Source organism: Anomaloglossus baeobatrachus, chromosome 9 (assembly GCF_048569485.1).
Source record: "Anomaloglossus baeobatrachus isolate aAnoBae1 chromosome 9, aAnoBae1.hap1, whole genome shotgun sequence".
Taxonomy (NCBI): Eukaryota; Metazoa; Chordata; class Amphibia; order Anura; family Aromobatidae; genus Anomaloglossus; species Anomaloglossus baeobatrachus.
Genome location: NC_134361.1, coordinates 129,494,342 through 129,514,710, shown reverse-complemented (window position 1 = coordinate 129,514,710; position 20,369 = coordinate 129,494,342).

The following is a 20,369-nucleotide window of genomic DNA, read 5'->3' as shown; positions in this document are numbered from 1 at the left end:
ACTCCTAGGGCACCTAACCTGTCTATACAGGAAAGGCAGGCCATCTCCAAATTAAAGGGGAATAACAACTTTCTTATTAAAGAAGCAGACAAGGGTGGGAACGTGGTGATCTGGCCTACCAACATGTACTTGGAGGAAGCTCATAGACAGCTGAACAATACGGAGTTCTATATCAAGTTACCATCTGATCCGAAACAAGTGTTTAAATCTAAATTCCAACTCCTTCTACACTCCGCTCAACGTCTTGGTATTATTTCCGACAAAGAGCTTAAGTACATGTGGGTTCCCGATCCCATTGTCCCCACCTTCTACCTCCTCCCCAAGGTCCACAAATCTGTTCCAGACCTCCTGGCAGGCCCATTGTGGCCAGCATAGGAAGTCTTTGTGAGAAAGCTAGTACTTATGTGGACTTCTTCCTCCAACCACTTGTAAATCGGCTCCCCTCCTTCGTCCAGGACACCGTTCACTTTATTAATATCTGCAAGGATATTACTATTCCTTCCGATACATTCTTGGTAACATGTGACGTCGAGTCATTGTATACCAATATCCGGCATCCAGACGGCATGCATGCGGTCACCTATTTTTTTGATTTACAGCATCGCTCAGACCGCGTGCATGACTCTTTCCTGGTGGACCTCCTTGATTTCGTCCTGCGCCATAATTTCTTCCTATTTGATAGGACCTACTACAGACAGATCTCAGGAGTGGCCATGGGCGTACGATGTGCACCATCTTTCGCCAACCTTTTTCTAGGTTGGTGGGAGTCCACCTTTGTTTTTCAATCTCAAGAGTTCAAGGAAAGGGTCATACATTGGCATCGATATATCGATGACATATTTTTCGTCTGGAAGGGTACGGAGAAGGACTGTCTTTCATTCATTTCTGGTTTAAACAACAATACTCTTAACATCTTCCTTTCTCATCATATTTCATCCACAGCTGTTTCCTTTTTGGATCTGGAAGTTTCTATTAAAGATGGCGGCCTCTCGACAAACCTATATAGGAAAGCCACAGCTACCAACGCTCTTCTGCACTTCTCAAGTTTCCACCCTTTACATATTCGAACAGGTATACCCACCGGGCAATTTTTGCGGGTACGACGGAACTGCAGTGGTGACATTGACTTCGGCCAACAAGCTTCTAATCTCACTTCCAGGCTTAAGAATCGCGGATATCCCAGAAAAACAATATCTAGGGCGTACCAGAGAGCTAGAGGCGAAACACAGGAGTCACTTATTCGACCAAAACCAAGGTGCCAGGATAATTACGTTAGATTCATTACCACCTACAATAATGAATGGCAAAAGGTGAGACATATTCTGCAAAAACATTGGCCTATTCTGACCACAGATGTGCAAACCTCCACAGTGGTTTCTCCTCAACCTCTGCTTACCACACGACGAGCTCCCAATTTAAGAGATCTATTGACCTGCAGCCATTTTGTTAGACCTACAATCAAACTACTTAAGCAAGCATTGTTGACCTTAGGGAGATCAACATATCCACTGCGGAGACACCATCACGTGTTTCTCAACGCAGTGATTCTAGAGCATTGCCCCCTGGGAAGTATGCAAATAAGAAAGCCGCGGAGACACCATCACGTGTTTCTCAACGCTGGCAGGAAACTAGCCAGGTCTTTCACCGGGAAGGAACAACCACGGGAAGGGCAGTCTCCAGTCAAGGAGACCACCTATACCAAACATGGTATCCATCCACAGACAGCCGTTTCGGGGTATTTGCCCCTCATCAGTGTGGAGTAGGAATCTGGCTAGTGGGGGCAATGCCTAGTATAAGACTACTTAAGCAAGCATTGTTGACCTTAGGGAGATCAACATATCCACTGCGGAGACACCATCACGTGTTTCTCAACGCAGTGATTCTAGAGCATTGCCCCCTGGGAAGTATGCAAATAAGAAAGCCGCGGAGACACCATCACGTGTTTCTCAACGCTGGCAGGAAACTAGCCAGGTCTTTCACCGGGAAGGAACAACCACGGGAAGGGCAGTCTCCAGTCAAGGAGACCACCTATACCAAACATGGTATCCGTCCACAGACAGCCGTTTCGGGGTATTTGCCCCTCATCAGTGTGGAGTAGGAATCTGGCTAGTGGGGGCAATGCCTAGTATAAGACTACTTAAGCAAGCATTGTTGACCTTAGGGAGATCAACATATCCACTGCGGAGACACCATCACGTGTTTCTCAACGCAGTGATTCTAGAGCATTGCCCCCTGGGAAGCATGCAAATAAGAAAGCCGCGGAGACACCATCACGTGTTTCTCAACGCTGGCAGGAAACTAGCCAGGTCTTTCACCGGGAAGGAACAACCACGGAAAGGGCAGCCTCCAGTCAAGGAGACCACCTATACCAAACATGGTATCCATCCACAGACAGCCGTTTCGGGGTATTTGCCCCTCATCAGTGTGGAGTAGGAATCTGGCTAGTGGGGGCAATGCCTAGTATAAGACTACTTAAGCAAGCATTGTTGACCTTAGGGAGATCAACATATCCACTGCGGAGACACCATCACGTGTTTCTCAACGCAGTGATTCTAGAGCATTGCCCCCTGGGAAGTATGCAAATAAGAAAGCCGCGGAGACACCATCACGTGTTTCTCAACGCTGGCAGGAAACTAGCCAGGTCTTTCACCGGGAAGGAACAACCACGGGAAGGGCAGTCTCCAGTCAAGGAGACCACCTATACCAAACATGGTATCCATCCACAGACAGCCGTTTCGGGGTATTTGCCCCTCATCAGTGTGGAGTAGGAATCTGGCTAGTGGGGGCAATGCCTAGTATAAGACTACTTAAGCAAGCATTGTTGACCTTAGGGAGATCAACATATCCACTGCGGAGACACCATCACGTGTTTCTCAACGCAGTGATTCTAGAGCATTGCCCCCTGGGAAGTATGCAAATAAGAAAGCCGCGGAGACACCATCACGTGTTTCTCAACGCTGGCAGGAAACTAGCCAGGTCTTTCACCGGGAAGGAACAACCACGGGAAGGGCAGTCTCCAGTCAAGGAGACCACCTATACCAAACATGGTATCCATCCACAGACAGCCGTTTCGGGGTATTTGCCCCTCATCAGTGTGGAGTAGGAATCTGGCTAGTGGGGGCAATGCCTAGTATAAGACTACTTAAGCAAGCATTGTTGACCTTAGGGAGATCAACATATCCACTGCGGAGACACCATCACGTGTTTCTCAACGCAGTGATTCTAGAGCATTGCCCCCTGGGAAGTATGCAAATAAGAAAGCCGCGGAGACACCATCACGTGTTTCTCAACGCTGGCAGGAAACTAGCCAGGTCTTTCACCGGGAAGGAACAACCACGGGAAGGGCAGTCTCCAGTCAAGGAGACCACCTATACCAAACATGGTATCCATCCACAGACAGCCGTTTCGGGGTATTTGCCCCTCATCAGTGTGGAGTAGGAATCTGGCTAGTGGGGGCAATGCCTAGTATAAGACTACTTAAGCAAGCATTGTTGACCTTAGGGAGATCAACATATCCACTGCGGAGACACCATCACGTGTTTCTCAACGCAGTGATTCTAGAGCATTGCCCCCTGGGAAGTATGCAAATAAGAAAGCCGCGGAGACACCATCACGTGTTTCTCAACGCTGGCAGGAAACTAGCCAGGTCTTTCACCGGGAAGGAACAACCACGGGAAGGGCAGTCTCCAGTCAAGGAGACCACCTATACCAAACATGGTATCCATCCACAGACAGCCGTTTCGGGGTATTTGCCCCTCATCAGTGTGGAGTAGGAATCTGGCTAGTGGGGGCAATGCCTAGTATAAGACTACTTAAGCAAGCATTGTTGACCTTAGGGAGATCAACATATCCACTGCGGAGACACCATCACGTGTTTCTCAACGCAGTGATTCTAGAGCATTGCCCCCTGGGAAGTATGCAAATAAGAAAGCCGCGGAGACACCATCACGTGTTTCTCAACGCTGGCAGGAAACTAGCCAGGTCTTTCACCGGGAAGGAACAACCACGGGAAGGGCAGTCTCCAGTCAAGGAGACCACCTATACCAAACATGGTATCCATCCACAGACAGCCGTTGCGAAACGGCTGTCTGTGGATGGATACCATGTTTGGTATAGGTGGTCTCCTTGACTGGAGACTGCCCTTCCCGTGGTTGTTCCTTCCCGGCTAAAGACCTGGCTAGTTTCCTGCCAGCGTTGAGAAACACGTGATGGTGTCTCCGCGGCTTTCTTATTTACAATCAAAGTACAGCGCGGCATCAATCTTAGGGGCTCTTTCCCGTGTGGGGATTGTAATATCTGTGGCTTCATGCAAGTTACTCACAACACCTTTCTTAATCCTCAGGATTCTACGAATCATCTCATCAGGTCTTACATTAACTGTAAGACTAAGAATGTGATATATTGCATGATTTGTCCATGTGATAAAGTCTATGTCGGCCAGACGACCCAGGAGTTGAGAAAGAGGATTCAGAAACACTTCTCGACAATTAATTTGGCAGCTTCTGACACCCTAAAAGGTAAACCTATTACACCTGTGGCAGCCCATTTTTCATCTTTCCATCATGGCAGTCCACGTGGTACCCGTGTTTTTGGGTTACAGAAGTGTCACACCAACGCCAGGGGGGGCACCTGTACTAGATGGCTTCTTCAGAATGAATCCAGATGGATTTTCCAACTACATTCTGTGACTCCCCTGGGCCTCAATGAGGAACTCCTCTTTACCGGGTTTCTTGGTTAACATACCCCCAGATTCCCCTTTCACCCTATGTGGGCGCATTCTTTATTTCCTTGGCTTTGTTATGTTAACCCGCCTGTTTCTCTTATTGCAGGTGCATCCCCGTCTCCTGATGTTCACTCCCTTCTGGCCAGTTAAGATAGGGGAATTCTGCTACACTTGGCCATGTACCTTCCTCTTTTATAACTGCGATTTACTTACCTCTGGATCCGAAGTGAGTGGACCGTTCACCTTGCGTGATGTCTTAACAGCAACCTGTCCTCTCATATTTGATTGTACATATGTTTCGCACAAATATCAATTATTTGTATTTCCATTGGATATATGTCAATACATATCACTGGTGCAATATCAGATATGTACAATTGCTCTATATTTGGTGTCCTCCATTCTTAGTCAGATACACCATATGCATTTTTGGCTCCTCAGATCTAGGTACTATAGGTATGCTAATTGTGGCACCCTATTATGGGGCTTCCACGACACATATACGTATGTATATATAACAACTTTTTGTTATACATCCGAGTTTGGTATATCTATTGCTATTTTTGGCTATGGTTTATCTTGTAACGAACGCATGTGAAGGACTTATGACCTTAAATAAAGTAAAAAATATTCATTCCACCACTCAATAGGGGATTGTTTATATATCCATCCTTGTATATGCTTCATCACGGACGTACTTATATACCTTTTCTGCTTTCCCCGCGATTCATTTCATACTGTAGCCATTCTACTTTATGTGCGGACTCAGTTTTGGACAGGTGTCTAATATTTAGATGTGCCCCATATAGGGTGTATGTGCCTTTATGCCTGCACCCTTCCTTTGGCACATATGGGGTATATGTACAATGCTATACTATCATTACGGTTTCCCTCCCCTTCCCCTCGATTATGTGGGACCAGTTCCCTAAAGGATAAGGTACACCTAACCCCACATGAATGATACTGCACATTGATGCGCTGTGCCACTCGCTTTCTGCAGCTTTTTGGCCATTTGGTCTTTCCGTCCGCTTTTGCTCCGCGCATGCGCAATATGATACTCTATCAGGATTTTTTCTCCCAGCCTTCCTGTTTACCAGCACTATTGATTCACCGTACTGCACAGGCGCAAAATGGCGTCGTACTACACGGACTATGCCGGCTACACGGTGCCACAGGTGTGTGTGTGTGTGTTTGTTTCACTAATTATCTTCTCATGTATATATACCTCCTTCATGTTGCACTTGGGTCAACCGCCCTGATGAAGCCGCTGCTGCGGCGACACGCGTCGGCCACCCACCCTTAAGCGACAGTCTTGACCGCCCCCATACTTTATTGACATGACTGACTGACCCCGGGTCCGGTATTGGTGACTATTCATGTCTTCTGTACTCTGTATCTTTACCATGACCTTGCCCTCCTTCTTTCATATGGTCCCTTTCACACCATTGCGGTTTGTTTTGACCTATTAGGGCATTCAGTACTGTTTGACTCTACCTTTGATACTCTAGCCGCATGCTCACCATTCTCACATTCAAATTTTTGATATAGCTGCCGCTTTTGTATCACCCACGTTGAGTGTACATGTACTTCCAGGGTGCATCAATTGCCATCCACATCCTTATACTGTGGTTTAATTGATCTGCTAGGACACCCGATACTGCTGTACTTCACCCCTGGTACTGCGGTTGCATATATACCATTTTTACATCCAAGCATTAGATGTTAACGTTGCTTTTCAGCATGTACATGCTCAGGGTGCATCTACACTCATGCGCATGTTAGTATACCTTTACATACTTACGTATTGTGTCTAATACTATTGGATGCTATTACCATCTCTTTATTATAAACGTCGAATGCACATATACCTTTAGGGTGTATCCATCGTCACTTACATCTTTGCTACTGTGGTTTGATTGATCTGTCAGGACACTTGGTGTCATTGGATCTCACCCATGGTTTACTAACGGCATATACATTACTTTGGTGTCCAAGTTTTGGATACCACTGTCATCTTGCTACTATAAACGTTTAGCTTGCATATACTTCCAGGGTGCATCAATTGCTATCTGCATGTTATTATATATCTGTATATTCATGTATCGTTTATTCACCCTGGCTCACTGTGTTGCCCTTGCAGGGACATTACAGACTTCGTGATGTATATACTAGCACATGTTAGTACCAGTGATTGATACTTTCTAGGCACTTTTATGGTCTATATACATTTATTGAGTTGTATCTGACATTTGATATCTGATACTGCACCATTTATGGGGTCTGTCTTGTCATATAACTTTTGATATTGTACTCTATCTCACATTTGCATTGTTATGTCCACTTTATGACATTGGGGTATTTGGTCCCGCTTAGTGGGTGTTTTTGTCTCTATGTATGTTTTTAATTGGTTTTAAGATGTCTTTATTGTGCAACTAATAAAGAGGTTTTTTTACTTACTACATTATTGGTGTGCCCCTGACTATTGTGCGGAATCTTCTCCTTTTCTTTTTGTTCCACGGATACAGATCCCTAACACACAGAAGGACTATAAAATTCCTGGGACATTCACATGTTCCTCTTCCAATGTGGTGTGCTTAATCCTGTGCACTATATGTCCTATTGGGGTCTCTATGTTGAGAAACAGGACAGAGACTGAGAGCAAGGATGAGATCTCACCGCCACACAATTACAGACAAAAAAATCCATTTACCTGTGGCCAAACATTTCTGTGCTCCAGGACACAACATAAACTATATGAAATATACTAAAATTTCTGGGTATCAGATGAAATAAAAAACAGAAATCTAAGGCCACTTTAAGAATACATATATTTTAGCAGAAGAGAAAGGAGTGCTAAATGGCCATGCATGATGTTTAAAGATTTCAATAAAACACCTTGTAAATATCAAAGTACAAAAATATTTATTGAGCAATCAAAGTAGACAAGGATAAAGTACTCATAGTGCAAAATAGAAGACATAAATGCAGGAAAAGGAGTTCCAGAAGATAGTTCCCAGACAAGGGACATCTGCCACAATAGATTTTAAATACAGAAAAGTGGGTAAGCAGCAATCTCATAAAGACATGAGAGAAATGTTCCATCACAGTACAAATAAATAGTAAAATTGCTGCTTACCCATTAACAAAGTGCAAAAGTGCTTTGCAAGTGCCAGGGCAGAGGTCCAGTACCAGGAGGAGAAGCCCCAATGCGTTTCGCTGAGTTGCTTCTTCGGGGGGCAATGTACATGGATATTGGGACAATAAAACTCTCACACCACTAATCAAAGCTAATTAAGGATTCACTTTCTAAGCTCAGTGTTTGTTTATTTAAATGTCTTTTATTATGCCATCCCTCTGCTCTGTTTGTGCATATATTTGTGTTTCTTCAGATATTTTGTCATACCATGCCTGATGAAGGGACCTGAGATGTCTCGAAAGCTTGCTCTGTAACATCGCTTTATTTTTTTTTAGTTAGCCATTAAAAGGTATCACAATATTATAATTTTGTTCCTCTCACTGAGAACATTCAATAATTTTTTAACTGGCTAACATGGTACCAAAACCTTTTCACTTGTAACTTATATTCAATTTGCACACCTTTATAGAAAGGGAACTTACTGACAGATATCTCCTATGGAGTGCTTTCATCTAGCTACAATATGTATATGCATCTGTGTACTGCCCTGAGGGGGGCTCGGCTGCTCCCTTGCCGGGCCGAGCCGCTCGAGGTCCGGGCGCGGGTTGTTGGTGGCTCGAGCACCCCCGGACCGGGCGCCACGTCGCTCTGTTAATGGGGAGGCAGTGGGGTGGTGGTGTGGGATGAGGTTTGCAGCCGGGGGCCGCGTTGTCGTTGGACGAGTCATGACGCCACGCAGGGGTCGTGGTGACGGGATGCACCACCGCTGCGGCTGGAGTGAAGGGGGCTCCCAGGATCGGTGTTGAAGGCGCAGCCTGGATGTTAGCCCCTCCGTGGGTAGGGGCGGTGTGTCCCGGGGCCCGGTGGGACGGGCGATGATGTCGGGGTGCAAGGTGCCGTACTGTGGTGCGATATCATGCCCGGATGGCACTGGTGTACTCACTATTAATTCACACTCAGAGTCACTGGTAAACCAAAGTTCGAGTATGGTCGGGTCCCGCAGCCGGCTGTTTGTGTCCCTTGTGAGGCTGATGGTGGCCCCTTTCCCTTGCACCTGTTGTTTTGACTTTTGGCTCCCCTGCCTGGACAGTGGTAGCCCGCTCCCCAGCGTTTAGCTGCCGGAAGAGCCCTCGGTTGCCCGCAGGTGCTGGCCCGTCGGGTGTTTGGCCCTTGGCGGTGGCTCTCACCCGGTATCGGTGGGCTGTTGCCTTCTTTCGGGACTTTGGGTGAGGATGAACCCGTGAAGTCCAGACTGCAATCAGTCAATTTGCCTAAACTCAGTGGCTTCAAAGCTAGGACGGGGTCTGAGTACCCGGTTACGGGTGCTCCGATTAGCTGTTGACACCCCGGTTCAGGGACGGCGGGCTCCAACCCTGGCCCGGTCCCTACGGTTCCGCCGGTCGCTATACCGGTACTCATGCAGGTGGCCACCACCGTCTGCCTGCCTGACGTTACGGGTATCACAGGCTCCAACCCGGGTCCCTGACAGTTTCTCTCCTTCCTCCTCCTGTCACAACTCTCTCCACACACTCCTTACTCCCGACTCTCCTTCTATTTCCTGCCTCAGGACAGTAGTCTCCTCGGTGGGCGTGTCTTTCCGACTGACTCTGCCCACCTGGTGTGTCCTACTGGCCCTGAGGGAGGCATCAGGTCTCCCTCTCGGGTGACGGGTGTGTCATCACAAGGGATGGGGGTGTGTGTGTGGTGTGGTGGTTGTTGTTACCTGTGACCCCTGGGGTCCAGGGCGTCACATTCGAATAGATGCCATTGTTCATAAATGAGTATATAGAGACCATGTAGCACTGCATATGGGTAAATGCCTTGCTAATTAACAGAGTGAATCAAATATTAAGAAATCAGTCTAATTTTGTATTATATGGTAGCACTATAACTACATTAGCTGACTGTACTGGTTATCATATGTACAAGTACTAATATACAGTCAAACATATATTGGACATGTAATTCCCTATATAGATGTACTTTAACCTCTTAACAACCGCGGGTAGTAAAATTACGTCCTAGCGGTCATAACGTTACTGTCCGCGGTCTGCCGGCAGCAGCATGCCACGATCGGCGCACATCTCAGCTGATTTTCACAGCTGAGATGTGTGCCTGCTAGGCACGAGTAGAATCGTTATCTGCTCGTGCCGTTTAACCCCTGTAATGGCGCTGTCAATATGTGACAGCGCCATTATAAACGCGATCGCGGTAAAGTTTTACTTACCGCCCGATACCGGAAGTCACATGACATGATCACGTGACTTCCGGTGGTTGTCATGGTAGCACAGGGTCATGTGATGACTCCTGTGCTAGACATGAACTACTTTCACTTTCACTTTCGCTTTCCACGGAGGCTAGGGAAGCAGGAAGTGCACGTATCTGCTGTTTACAGCTGTGTAGCTGTGATCAGCAGATAGTGCAGAGCGATCGGATTGCTGATCGCTATAGCCTCTTAGGGGGACTAGTAAAATAAAAAAAAAAGTTAAAAAAAGTTTTAAAAAATTTAAAAAAAACAAAAAAACCTAAAAGCTCAAATTACGCTCCTTTCACCCCATTGAAAATTAAAGGGTTAAAAAAATAAAAATAAAAAATATACACACATTTGGTATCGCCGCGTTCAGAAACGCCAGATCTATCAAAATATAAAATCAATTAATCTGATCAGTAAACGGCGTAGCGTCAAAAAAATTCCAAACGCCAAAATGACGTTTTTTTGTCGCCACAACTTTTGCGCAAAATGCAATAACAGGCGATCAAAACGAAGCATCTGCGTAATAATGGTACCATTAAAAACGACAGCTCGAGTCGCAAAAAATAAGCCATCACTGAGCCATAGATCCCAAAAAATGAGAACGCTACGGGTCACGGAATATGACGTAAAACGTGCGCTACTTTTTTCAGACAAACTTCCAAATTTTTGTTAACCCCTTATATAAAAGTAAACCTATACATGTTTGGTGTCTACGAACTCGCACTGACCTGAGGCACCACACCCACACATCAGTGTTACCATACAGTGAACACAGTGAATAAAATATCTCAAAAACAATTTTACTATCGCACTTTTTTTGCAATTTTTCTGTATTTGGAATTTTTTGCCGTTTTCCAGTACACTATATGGTAAAACCTATGGTTTCATTTAAAAGTACAGCTCGTTCTGCAAAAACTGAGCCCTCACATGACCATATTGACTGAAAAATAAAAAAGTTACGTCTCTCAGAAAAAGAATGTCGAAAAAAAAAAACGGAAAGCGAAAAATCGTCCGGTCGTGAAGGGGTTAATGGAGACTTGGCGATCTTTTCCAGTATTATGTTATTCAGCTTTCCCAATTATGATATAATCTGTATTATTAGAATCAATGTATTGACCACACTGCCCTGTGTTTTTGTTTGTGAATGGTTTTAGAAACACTTTCTGTGCTGTGTGCAGCGGCTTCATAAATACAGTTACTATTTTGCATTATTTGTTTATTTTTTGGACTTTATTATTGAAATAATTGTTGAAAGCTGTAGGTCAAATATAGGTTATTAGATGATGGTAACAGCCTGCTTTTAGGACATTGTGGACTATTAGTGACTGTCCCTGCAGATGCTGGAAACCGCCTGGTTAAATTTAGTGACTGTCCCTGTAGATGCTTGTAACAGCCTACTGTAAGCACATTGTGTATTATCTTAGTGACTGTCCCTATAGATGCTGGAAACTGCCTGTTGTCAGCACATTGTAGACTATTTTAGCGACTGTCCCTCTAGATGCTAGTAACAGTTGGCTTTGAGCACATTTTGGACTATCTTAGCCACAGTCCCTGTAGATGCTGGTAACCACCTGCTGTGAGCACATTGTAGACTATCTTAGCGACTTTCCGTGTAGATGCTGGTAATAATCTGCTTTGAGTACATTATGGAATATTTTAATAACTGTCCAAGTAGACGCTGGTATCCACATGTTTGTAGAGGCTGGTAAGGTAACCACATATTGTGAGCACATTGTGGACTAGTTTAGTGACTATCCCTGTAGATTCTGGTATCCACCTATTGTGAGCACATTGTTTCCTTTTTTAATGACTGTCCTTGTAGATCTTGGTAACAGCCTGCTTTAAAAACATTGTGGTTCAACTTAGTGACTGTCCCTGTAGATACTGGTAACCATGTATTGTGAAGATTGATTGCCAACTATGCTAGTGACTGTCCCTGTAGATATTGGTAACAGCCTTGACGTATCTAAAAGGGATAATTGGGTCTCCCATGTACAAAACCCTTCTTACCCACTCTACTTGAAATGAAGACATAACAACTTTTTATGGGCGAATGGCCACAGCTTTTATTTAAACGGTATACATGTATCACAACTTTCGGCTCGACATGCCACCCTCTTTTAACATAAACCGATACATGTATACCCTCCCAACTGACAAACAACCGATAGGTCCGTCCAAGAAGCCAATAATCATCCTTATCCCCTGGCCGTAACATACCACTGGCCCAGAGGACCACCTCGGCTGTGACCAACCAACCCAAGGTGTGGGGTAATAACGTTCCATCGTTACCCCTCCCCAGAACCTGCAGGACCTACGCCCACAAGTTCCCAATCCTGTCTGAAGCCACTACCCCTGAGTGACTTCATACTCCCCACCGACTATCGGTGCTCCCAGCCTCTAGGAACGGACCTATCCCCCCGCTGCGACAAACAAAGAAACCATCATATAAACCCTTTGATGTTATTGTTTTTTTTTTTTTTTTTTGTTTTTTTTTAAAACTTTAATTGTTTTTTTTTGTTTTTTTTTGTTTTTTTTACATTAAGGGCGGGTGGGCGGTCCACACACGAAATGGCACCCACGGCAAAGAGGAGGTACTGCTAACGACTGCCCCTTATAAACCCCCCTTTCTCTCCCCACCCCTTATGACCTCTGGCCCAATCCTCGCCACTCACCAAACCACCAATCCCTTCATCCCTTACACAGCCCTATTCCCTCCACATTAACCCCTTCCTACCCTATACCCTCCCGATAGTCATGGGGCTCATTCACCCCTATGGGGCTCATTGCCCATCTTGACGTATCTAAAAGGGATAATTGGGTCTCCCATGTACAAAACCCTTCTTACCCACTCTACTTGAAATGAAGACATAACAACATTTTATGGGCGAATGGCCACAGCTTTTATTTAAACGGTATACATGTATCACAACTTGCGGCTCGACATGCCACCCTCTTTTAACATAAACCGATACATGTATACCCTCCCAACTGACAAACAACCGATAGGTCCGTCCAAGAAGCCAATAATCATCCTTATCCCCTGGCCGTAACATACCACTGGCCCAGAGGACCACCTCGGCTGTGACCAACCAACCCAAGGTGTGGGGTAATAACGTTCCATCGTTACCCCTCCCCAGAACCTGCAGGACCTACGCCCACAAGTTCCCAATCCTGTCTGAAGCCACTACCCCTGAGTGACTTCATACTCCCCACCGACTATCGGTGCTCCCAGCCTCTAGGAACGGACCTATCCCCCCGCCACAGACCGGCCACGTGACCCCTTACGTGGCCCGGGCCCCCCACACCCCCAGGGCTTGCTCCAGACCATCCCGCAAACCAAGCATCCACAAGTCCAAGCCAATATCTGTGAGATGCACCCCATCTCTCCGCAAATATTGCCCTGACGACTCCTCCAATTCCTTATGTCGCACCACCAAGCCCCCATTCCGCGTCACAAACCGGCCAATCGCCCTATTCAACTTAATACGTGCCCTATTAATCCGGTCAGCCGACCTCCCAAAACGCCAGTTCTCCCTAGCCACAATATCCGACCATACTATAATAATACCCGGGAACGCTCTCCACAGGTGCAGAAGATCCAACTTAATGTCCCTTTTTAATTCCCTCGCTGTCCTCACCCCTAGATCATTTCCACCCACATGCAAAATGAGAACATTAGGATCCTGGTCGATCCTGCTATAGTACGCCACCTCTGGCCGAACTCTCCCCCAGGTCATGCCCCGAATCCCGATCCATTTGACCCGTGCCTCCGTTCTCCCCACTCCAAGTTGCCGACCGTCGGAACGCACATCCGCCCGCAATGCTCCCCAGTAAACAAAGGAATGCCCGAGAATCCACACCAGGCACACACCTAAAAAATATAAAACCAAGAATAAACAGCAACTGAACGAAAAAACCATGTCTCACAATAAACAGCTATTGACCCCCGTAATTCCAAACCAGCCGAATCACTCCCCCTCACCCCTCAGCAGGTGAGGCCTCACGTACAAACGGAACCTGGACGACTCCCATCTCCCAATACGCCGGATACAATCATCGCTCAAACCCCACCTGGCCGCCTCTGTCGCTGCCCCAATCCGAAAAGAGTGTGACCCATAGTCACCCGGCACCTCCCCCACTCGTGCCAACACAGTTTTGAAAACCGCAATAAACTGGAATCTGGACAATGCAGATCCATCCATGTGTCTCAAGAAAACCCCAGGATAACCTCCCCTTATCTTCAAAAACTCTGTTACCTGCCCAACCGGGCACAATGGGTGTCCCGGAATCCCATACAAAACCACCAGGCGCCCGCGCCCCACCTGATCCGTTTTGGAAAAACGTAATCGTCATTCCACTCGATCTACCCCAAGCGTTACGTCTCCCAATAACAACCCTCCTACTACCTGCTTCGCCGGGCTAACCAACTCGCCAATCCGAAAGGCCCCGAAAAAGGCCAACACAAATGCCACTGCAAACAACCTCTGTTCGTAAGGGGATGCACACACGTCCCCCAAGCACCCCACTAAACGCACTAACAATGGAAGCGATATCGGCCGCCTAGAGTCCCGCGACCGCGCCCCTCTTCGAAAACCCTTCATGGCCTGCCGTACTAGAAAATCCTTCGTGGCATCCCGCACCCCTTGCAACTTGAATAAAAAGGCCAAAGCTGACAACCGGTAACTCATTACCGATACGGACCGCCCCGCTGAAAAATCGCCACTAATCACCGCCAAAACCCCCACCACTCGGCCATGATAACCCGGCTCCATGCCCTCCGACCTGCCTAACTGTTCCCACTCATTCCACACTGCCTGGTATCGGCACCAAGTAGCCTCAGACACCGATCTCCTAATGCCCTCCAAAGCTACACCAATGCTAGATCCCACAACCATTCCGGACATAGTGCTCCATCGTCGTCTGCTCCCGGCACCAGCCTTCTGAACCTGCGAAACTGAAACCGAGACAGCGCATCAGCCACCTCGTTCTGAACCCCCGGCACATGCCTCGCCACAACACAAATGTTCAGTGCCAAGCAACGGAGCACCAGATGCCTCAGATACCCCACCACCGGGGGAGATTTTGCTGACAACGAATTGATCGAATGAACCACCGCCATATTATCACAATGCATGCAAACCTTTTTTCCCGAAAATTCAGAGCCCCACAGCTCGAGCGCCACTATGATCGGGAACAATTCAAGCAAAGCCAAATTCTTTACCAACCCCTTCTCCTTCCATGCTTGTGGCCACTGTGCCACGCACCAATGAGTCTGAAAAATCGCTCCAAAACCCGTCGCCCCTGCCGCATCCGTAAACAGCTCAATCTGACTATTGGACATTGCCTTGCTCATCCACAGTGTCCTACCATTATACCTGTCTAAAAAGGAATCCCAAACCAGCAGATCCCCTTTCATCACCCTCGTCACTCTGACAAAATGATTCAGCGCTGTCACTCCAGCAGTCGCGCTCGCCAATCTCCTATTAAATATGCGCCCCATCGGCATGATGCGACAGGCGAAATTCAATTTTCCCAAGACTGACTGTAACTCCCTCAGCTTCACCTTTTTAGCCTGGTATAATGACCGCACTGACGCTTTCAAATCCACCAACTTCCCTTCCGGCAAGCGGCATTCCATCGCCATCGTGTCAATTTCTATGCCCAAAAAGCATAAAGCCGTCACTGGCCCTTCCGTTTTTTCCTTCGCCAAAGGAATACCCAAACTCTGCGCTATCCGCTGTAACGTAAACAACAACAATGAACAAACCGAAGACCTTGCCGGCCCGACACAAAGGAAATCGTCCAAGTAATGAATGACGGAGTGAACCCCCGCCATGTCCCGGACCACCCATTCCACGAAAGAACTAAATGCCTCGAAATAAGAACAAGAAATAGAACATCCCATGGGCAGGCAACGGTCCACATAATACTCTCCCTCCCACATACATCCCAACAGATGCTGACTGTCTGGATGCACTGGGAGCAAGCGAAAAGCTGCCTCCACATCCGCTTTCGCCATCAGGGCCCCACGCCCGGCCGCCCGCACCAAATCCAAAGCTCTGTCAAAAGAAACATAACAAACCGCTGACAGCTCCGGTGATATCCCATCATTCACCGACAACCCGGCCGGGTAGGATAAATGATGTATGAGCCGAAATTTCCTCGGCTCTTTTTTGGGAACCACCCCTAATGGCGAAATCCAAAGATTGGAAAATGGTGGGTCCTGAAACGGTCCCGCCATCCTCCCTAATTCAACCTCCTTGTCCAGCTTCTCTTTCACAACCTCTGGGTGTTCCCTTGCGGACCTCAAGTTACCTGGGCGAAACACTGGGGCCCCAGATTCAAACGGAATCCGAAAACCCTCAGTAAAACCCTTCCTCAATAACTCGGCCGCCCGCACATCCGGATACCTACTTAAATAGGGAAGCATCGCCTCTACCCTCACCGGCGTCCTCCCTTTTTCCAGCCCCCTCCCCAGGCTTACTTTTTCCTTTCTTAAAGCACCGGGACAACGGATGGGAACCTCCACATCCGGAACACTCGTGCTTGAAACGGCACGAGGCCCCGAATTTACACTGACCCTCATTGAATTGCCAGCAGGCTCCCTTTCTCTGACCCGCCGAGGACCCGTTGCTTGTACCCAAACCCCCGGCAGCCCCCCGAAAGGGCTGAGCCGGGGCTGTCATTAACCTCATCCACAAGGAGATGTCCTTGTGGTCCCATTTAAGTCTGGCCCGCAGAGCCTTGCGCTGCCGAAACTGTTCATCGTACCGCAACCACCCTAACCCGCCATACACTCTATACGCCTCCCCAATTGAATCCATATACCCGAAAAGTGCGGAACAATGTTCCGGCTCCTTTTCCCCAATGACACTGGCTAGGATCGCAAAGGCCTGTAACCAGTTGGTAAATGTCCTGGGAATAAGCCTATACCTCCTCTTTTCCTCATCCTCCTTCTCCTTTTTTGAATCGCTTGGCTTCACCTTATCCAAGTTAAACTTCTCAAGGGGAAGCAGGGAAAAAATTTCCACATACTCCCCTTTCCAGATCTTCTCCCTCACCTCCTTTTTCAAATGCACCCCCAACGGACTCTCGAAGCAAACGTATACCTCGCTCCGCGCCCTATCATCTAGCCGCACCACCTCATCCTCTTTCTCCTTCTCTTTTTCCCCATCCTTTACCGCGTCCGACCCGGCCGCAACCCCTGCCCCCTGCCCTGCTTCTGACGCCACTGCAGCTCCCTGCGTAGCAATACTCTGCGCCGCCACCCCCGGCGGCACGCCACCCGAGGGACCCACCCAAGCCCCCGCCGGCGAACCAGACCCACTAGTACCTGCTCGCTCAGCCGACAGCCCCTGCAGCACCCCCAATAACTGCCCCCAAAAATCTGCCCCCGGTAACGCCGCCGGCTCCCGAACCCCAGAGCCCTGCGCACTCACAGACACATAAGACCCTCCCCCCACACTACCCGCAACATTAAGCATACTCGTCGTTCTCTCACCAGGCTGCCTCTGAATCGGATCCGGAACAGCCGTATCATGATTCTCCGGACGCTCCATCCGTCTCGCTGCGTTGTCGCTTCCATCCTCGTCACCAGAGTCCGAATCGCCGCTGAGGACCTCAGGGGGGACCAGCAAGGGGACAGCCTGCAATTGGCGGCCGTCAACCCCCACGGTCACCGCACCCTGCTCCTCCACTCGCCTCCTGCTGGACCTTTTGCGTGTCGCCCGACGCGGCGTCCTGCCGCCGTCCACCCACGACGATCCCGAGGCCGACTCTTGCACTGCGGCTCCACGTGCCGTCCCCACTGGTCTCCCACCCTGCCGACTGCAGGGCGGCCGTTCGCCCTCTGATAGCCGCTGAGTCCTCCCCCCAGCACGATCCTCGCTGGGGGGGACCGTCACCACTGAACGCCCGCTGTCGCCCCGCCGATTGCCGGACCCCTCCTCCCCAGCCCTTCGGCTGGCGATCTGCAGCTCCTGTGCTGCACTGTCTGTGCGCCTCCCCTGCCGTCTGCAGGGAGTCCCCAACGGCATAGTCATCAGCTGAGCACTGCCCCCGGCCGGCACATCACCGGGGGCTGCTGTAAATCTGGTCCGGGGCCTTGCCGCCCGCGGACCGGAAGTAGGCCGCACATAAGCTCCGCCCACTTCCGGCCCGCGGGATCTCCGATGAGGATTCCTCCCGGAGGCCGGCGAAGCTCCTGCATGCTGGTGAGGGCTCCCCTGTCCCGGAGGGTCCCGCAAGGGGCTCCTAGATCTCGCTCCCCTCCCGCTGGGGGAGTAACGCTCCGGCGGCCGCGACCGCCGAGCACGCAGCACAGGTCCAGGTGCTGCAGCTGCAGCCACAGCTGAAGGCACCAGCGCTCCGTCCCCACAGGCCGCACGCAGCTGCTCCCGCACCACATCCACCCCCAGGACTTCGGAGGCTCCACGGACCCACTCCAACAGCGCGGCGAGGTCAGCCATTCTGGAACCGGCGATGCTGACCACACACGAAATGGCACCCACGGCAAAGAGGAGGTACTGCTAACGACTGCCCCTTATAAACCCCCCTTTCTCTCCCCACCCCTTATGACCTCTGGCCCAATCCTCGCCGCTCACCAAACCACCAATCCCTTCATCCCTTACACAGCCCTATTCCCTCCACATTAACCCCTTCCTACCCTATACCCTCCCGATAGTCATGGGGCTCATTCACCCCTATGGGGCTCATTGCCCATCTGATGTGAGCACATTGTGGACTATCTTAGTGACTGACTCTATAGATGCTGGCAACAGCCTTCTATGAGCACACTATAGGCTATCATAGAAACTGTCCTTGTTTATGATGATAACAGTCTGCTTTCAGCACATTTTGAGCAATATTAGTGACTGTCCTTGTACAGGGTGGGCCATAAGTATGGATACACCCTGGGTGGGCCATAAGCAGCATCGGTCTGGCGTGTCGGGGTAGCGGGGAAACCCCCAGTAAGCCCCGACTTTGTTTTCAAACTAAGCTGTCCCCGGCAGCCTGCAAGAGCTCTTGCTGGGTGTATTAAAATGACCTGCAGCCGCGGCTCTTTAGACCATCGGGCCGCCGCCGCAGGTGATGTCACTGTATCCAGCAGTCAGATTATGACAGCGCCAGTAGCTACAGGAGGGGAGGAGACGGTCCTGATCTGGAGGGGGCACCTGGAGGTTATGAGCTATGAGCGCGGCAGGGGCAGAGCAGAAGCTGCTTCTGAGAAAAAGAAGAAGATGCATTCAGTGGTGGTTCAGCCAGGACCTGCAATAATGTCATGCCTATGTGACCGTGTGGGAGGAGTCGGGCAGGAGATACCGAGGAAGATGTGCCTGAGGAAGATGTGTCTGGTAATGAGGAATGAAGGGGGGAGAGGGGGAGAGTGGCATATGAGGGGTCCAGACTGTGACAGAGGGGTGTTAAGGGATACAGGGTGTGCTGATTATGGGGTTTCAGTGTGTTTGAGAGAGAGATAATTTGGGGTACAGCCAGTCTGTGTGAGATATGCAGGAAATGAGGTTGCTGGGTATGTGTGATTTGTTCTGATATCCATCTTGTACTCTGCTCTCCATCTCTCAGCTTTCCCATTCTCTGATATCATGGGAAAGCTGGATGCTGATGACAAGATGGCTATCAGAACGTAGAAAAGCTAGGTGCTGGAGAAAAGAACCGAGTGTTCAGAGTAATTATCTTGTACCCCAAGTGTCTTATCCTTTACCGAGAATCAAGCAACAGTATCCTGTAACCCTAGTGTCAGTATCATGATCCTGTACCCCCAGTGTCAGTATCCTGTACCCCCAGTGTCAGTGTCATTATCCTGTACCCCCAGTGTCAGTATCCTGTACCCCCAGTGTCAGTGTCATTATCCTGTACCCCCAGTGTCAGTATCCTGTACCCCCAGTGTCAGTGTCATTATCCTGTACCCCCAGTTTCAGTGTTGTTATCTTAGACTATATGTAATTACTCATCAGGGGGTATATATACTGTATATGTGATGATAGTACAGAAGGGGCCTCAGTATAAATACTCTATATGTGTAAAAAAAAAAAATCCTGATCTGCCTATAGAGCAGTATTGTCAAAATACACATTACTAGTAAAGGGTTTATCCAACATGTAAAACTAATTTGGAAATCATAGTGATGCTGTTATAGGGCCTCTGTCCCCACAGAATGACTGGTTACATCCAGTACAGACACTGGTGGCCGATCATTACCTGATAATTACTGTATGCAAATGTCTGAAAGTGGA